This window comes from Emydura macquarii, unplaced genomic scaffold (genome assembly GCF_026122565.2).
Source record: "Emydura macquarii macquarii isolate MOO-44397 ecotype Brisbane River unplaced genomic scaffold, CSIRO-AGI_Emac_v2 contig_318, whole genome shotgun sequence".
Lineage (NCBI taxonomy): Eukaryota > Metazoa > Chordata > Testudines > Chelidae > Emydura > Emydura macquarii.
Window position 1 is genome coordinate 5,969,261 of NW_027130455.1, and position 5,355 is coordinate 5,974,615.

The 5,355-nt window shown below is 40.0% G+C and overlaps 1 long non-coding RNA gene across 2 annotated transcripts; it reads left to right on the forward strand.

Moving 5' to 3' along the window:
* Window positions 1-343: 343 nt before the first annotated feature.
* On the forward strand, window positions 344-2,748 carry LOC137165795 (uncharacterized). Of its 2 annotated transcripts, none has more exons than XR_010923498.1 (4): window positions 344-447; window positions 856-976; window positions 1,922-2,042; window positions 2,602-2,748. It is a non-coding gene; the product is annotated as an uncharacterized lncRNA (long non-coding RNA). The 2 variants fall into 2 exon arrangements; XR_010923496.1 differs by having other exon boundaries at window positions 359-447; window positions 856-909.
* The last annotated feature ends 2,607 nt before the right edge of the window (window positions 2,749-5,355 follow it).

Consider the following 5,355-nt stretch of genomic DNA (forward strand, 5'->3'; position numbering starts at 1 on the left):
GTGTTAATATCAGTTTTCAGTGAAAAAATAAATAAATCATTATTTTATAGTTTTCATGTCAAAAATATTTTGCAATTTTTCACCTTCCAATCTTTCAGCTATATTTCTAACGTGAGATCAGTTCTCATTTGTCTAATATGTGGCAGCAAAAGAAAAAAAGATGTGCTCACAAAATTGTTTAAACTGACATAATTTCTGCTAAATACTCATGCATATTTATCTAGTGTAAGCTTTGGGAAATGAATGATCTTTATGCTAATAACCTGTAATGATTCCTTCCAATCAGCTTTATCTTAATGTAGTTCTCCCCATTACTGGTGATGGAATTCATACCAGCTGACCTGTAATAAAAGGCAATTACATTAGCCACCTAATCATAGCCCTCATAGAACAACACAGCACATTTTGAAATGAAAAACCTTTCAGAAGAGAATCTGCATTACTTAGGCAAGTACCATAAAACATATTTATTACTCAGTATGAAAAATAATGCAGCATGACAGCAATAAATGGTGGAATGAAAATGTTCATTTAATAAAGGAAGTGGTTTTGCTGTCATTGTATTTTGGTTTGCTTTGCTGTTTCTTGTTTGAGCGATGAAGTGCCGTTTGGTTGGTTTGGTCTGTTCTTTCTCTCAGCAGTGTTCCCTTTTGGCTCATAAACTAACAGATCAACATGATTAGTAAGGTCTGTAATGTAACTGTTGTATGACAGCTATATAACTGTTCCCTCCAGCCAATGCTTTCAAGGTTAATCTGAGGTCAAGTGCAGTGCCTTGTTGACTAAGCCAGCTGAGTGTAGTATTTAACTCCACTCCCAGCCCTCACAATCCTTCTTATTGTCTCTTTCTTTCAGAAATCTGAGCTGAGAGTGGGAGAAGACAGTCCAGCAGTTTTTAGTGAGAGAGAGGTAGATTTTCTGCTTTCTGTCTCAAGGATGATACTCAGGAGCGAGAAGCCATTAAAAAAAACAAACAGTAAGACCTCAATTTATAGGGACTGACCTATGGCAGTACAGAATGCCTCCAGAAGCACTCTGGCAAACAGGGTAAACATGCCTGGTGCCTCTTGAATCCCAGATCCCATTCTGCTGTCCCATGATTAGGGGGGCTAAGACCATGACCCTTTAGCTTGTTTTTAGCCCAGTGGTTGCTGCAGTGCCTGGCTGTCATGCCAGGGCACAGGGGATGTGGGGTTGGATTGCTGTGCCTTTTCCTCTGCTTGCTTACCCCTGGAGCAGCCAGACACAAGGAACTTTAATTCAGCCCCATGTATATAGACTTTGGATCAGATTGCTCCAGAATGGTCAGCAGGGAATTTTCCTGGTATAGGAAAACTCACTATTGATGGAGATATGCAGCACTATCTCCCACTTCCATAGGTGGGGTGTGTTGGGTATCGGTAATGCAGAACACCACTAGGCCAGTTCTCCACTGGAATAAGCTCAGTTCAGGGCCCTATGCCAGTGGGGTAAGTTAGACTGTCCTAACTCTCAGTGGGGCCTTAGGAGGGAACAAAATGCCCCTCACCCCTTCCTGCTTTGTTACATGAGAAAATCTGGCCTCATGTCTTCCGTAGCCCATAACACCCCCGATTCTACTCCCAAGCCTGTAGTTGCATATTAGTGTGTCTTTCATAAACTCAGCCTTATCTGAGGAGGGCAAGGCTGTTGCATATTGTCATTCTTCTGAGACTGGATGAAACATGCCCTGTGCATCTGAGAACAAAACTCAGCCCTGAATTTTTAATGTTGAAAATTGAGAATCGCATCTTGGTTTTTAGCAATGGACAGAAAAAAATATTGGACATAGTCTAATATTGTGAAAAATATACAGTGCTGCCAAGCATCCTTCATAGTGAGTAATCAACAAGCAAGTTCTAGTTACAGCTGAAATCAATGTCCTTGTACCTTTTCCATTTAGGCTAAAGAGCACTAAAGAGGTTTCATTCATCATAATCTTCATGCTATTCTGAATAGAGAAAGCAAGAACTACATCTGGAATCTTTTGGAAATATAAATGGAAGATAAATCTTTGTTTTAAGGTATTTTGAAATACAAATGCATTGAAAATTCAGACACACATCAGTTGAATTACAGGACTGCAGATGCAAAAAGGGATACAGAACATGTGCTTGTAATTCTTTCTACAGACTGGTGTGAATGAATAATACTGTAACAGAGAAAAAATGAAGGAGTAAGGAAGGGGATGCATGTTTATTTCTTTACCATAATGACAATAATAGAGAAGGGTAGGAATGTCATTAACAGTTTCATGTGATGGATTTGGCCTCTAAGCCTGCACATTACGAACAAGACAATACTCAGTCTCTTAAAGAAGACTGTGTACTATGTGAACATTAGATAGAATTGAAAGAAGCAGATTCCCAGGGCCTCCTACAATGAGGATGCACAGGAGGTGTCTGTGCTTTATTGTTTGACATTCATGCATAAACCAGCATGGTTTCTGTAATCTAAGTGAATCTCCTTTAGGCTTAATGTCCCACTGAAATTTTGCTGAAATGTAAAATCTTTCAAAAAAGCATGAACATTTTTTCACATGCAGTCCATTTGACATGTCACTGTTCATTCCTTTCTTTTAAGAAAACTAATTCCTGACGTGGATATGTATTGGAAAAGCCAAACCTGATTGGGTGCCTGCTGGTACCACTGGAAAGCCCACAGGTTACCACATAACCCCCAAATGTTTGCTTAGAGGAGCCAAAAGGACTGACCATTAAAACAACTGTGTAATAGTCAAATGTGTCTCAGCAGTATTCAGTTCCAAAACAAAAGCAGCACCTCAAAACACCCGTTGACTTCAGTGGGGCCAGGATTTCACAATGGAAACTAAGGAAATGAAATCAAAGAGCTCGATGAGAGCATATTTTTAATTGTGCCTTGGCAAAAGTGGAGGAGGATTATGAAAATTGCATGAACTGGCAACACTTTGTTCATAAACATGGATACAGAATGTACTTGCATTGGTTGTAACTATGGGAACAACTCAAGATGGTCAACTCATTTATTGTATGCAGTGTTGTTGTGACCGTGTTGGTCCCAGCATATACAGAGACAAGGTAGGTGAGGTAATATCTTTTATTGGACCCACTTCTATTGGCAAGAGAGACAAATGGGGACCACACCCTGAAAGAAATCTTTCTTGAACCCCCTCTTCTGGCCTTCAAACAACCCCTCAAAGTCTCCAAATTTATCATCAGAAGCAAGCTTCCCACAGGCTAGGACAAACCAACTCAAATGGCCACCAGACCCTGCTAGAACAACAGATTCAAAACCTGTATCCATATCTCCACTGCTATGATGCTCAATACCCCCACAACACTCTTTTGAAGATCCGTAGGTTCTACATATGCCTATCTCAATGTGGTGTACCTCATCCAGTGTACTAAATGCCCCAACCACTATGTGGATGAAACAAGGCAATCACTACGCTGCTCAATGAATTCGCACAGAAAAATGATAAAAGACAAAAACAACACATGACCTGTGGGTGAACATTTTAAATTATCACTTTATATCTGACCTTTCAGTCCTCATCCTCAAAGGAAACCTGCTTAATACCTTCAGAAGGTGAGCCTGGGATCTTAAATTCATAACTTTGCTAGACACTAAAAATCATGGACTGATTACAGAGACACCGGATTTATTGCTTTTTACAACAATCTATAAACCACTAACCTCTGCCCCACACCCTAATCTGTTTCCCCTCTCTTTTTCCCCTTATGCCCAGAGAGGTATTAAATGGCCACTTCACCTTGAATGGTCCCTTGAAATATGTTATCTTCTTATGTTAAACAATCTGCCCCACTTCGTAGTTAGCTGTATCACTGAATACATTTCCCAGACCTGAAGACCTCTGTGTAAGCTCAAGGGGTTACCACAAAAGGGAGAACCACACAGAAATCTGTGGTTTTTCAGAATCCCCTGTGTCTCTTCTCCCCGCCCTGCATCTCACTGTTTTTTGTGTGTTTTGGGGCTTATTGTGTGGACTCTAGATACTCTGATCAAAAATCAGATCAGAAACAAATGAAATTTTATTCTGATTGGTGGAAAGCATAGGAATCTCAGCAAAGCATTTGGAGATTGTAACATGGATTGACCCAAACCAGAAACTAGGTGATTCACATCTAGATTTGACTTTTTTTTTAACAAGTGAGGTATTTTTTACAGTGTTGAAGCTGGATTCTGTCAGCTAGCTTGTAAGGGAAATAATTCTCTGATCCTTGAAATCTAACAAGTCTCTCACAGATTTAGGTTTAGCTCAGCAACTTTTGACAATAAGTTGAGGTGGTGGGGGGAGAACTTTTATGGCAATGGCCTGATTCTTCACTGCCTTGCGCTTAGTGAAGTCATTCACACCCAGTGCAATATTGGTGGAAAATGCTGCCACATTGGAGCACTCCTCTCATATGCACTAATGGTACTGCTTTATAATGTATTTTGCACTCACTCTGCATACCAACTAGCAGAGAATCAGGCTCAAAATTTCTTAATGAAATGTAGGGTGGGGTTACAATTCAAAACCTTTTACAAAAGAACATTGGCCTCCCTTCAGTAGAATATTTTTTGCCCAGATAGTAGTTAGCCTGGATGCATTATTATCCGAAGGGAAAACAAGTTTCATTCTGAAAGAAAAATTTCCTTTAGCAGTGGAACGTATTTTCAGTTTGGCAAGCTGTTCACAGCATCCATCTGGTGTAGAACTCACAGGGAAAAGATACACTTTTTAAAAACAAATCTGTTACAAAAATTAAAATAAAAGACTTGGATTTTTCCTTAGAAAATCATCAAGGCATAAAATACAACTCCGCAGCAGAAAAATGCTGAGCAAAATCAAAGGAAACACCTCAAAAAACTGTTGCCTCATTAATAGATAGCCATGAGGTTCCTCTGGTCTTATGTGATGCATTTCAGTATCTTGTTTGAATCAGAATCTAAACAACCATGCTGTGATAATACTTTCAATGCTTCTCGCTCAGCATTTAGGATGAATACTTCATAAGAGGTTCATAGAAAGAGGACAAATGTGAAGTTTGTAAGCACTGTACTAATAATTTCCCAGGCTTTCAGCTCCGTTCTTCAGCTTTCTGTCCTCGCAGGGCCTCAGCAGCATTTTAGGCAGGTTATGAAGAATAGCTTCTTGTTGTTGTTGCTGCGGAGGTGGATTAACTATGCCAATGGGAGAAGTTCTCCCGTCACCATAGTAGCGTCTTCGTTACAGTGCTACAGCAGCACGGCTTCAGCTTTTTAAGTGTAGACCTGCCCCAAGACTGGCTGAGGAACTGAGAAATAGAAACTGTGTGAAACTTTTGTTGAGAAAATGGGAGGGGGCGACAG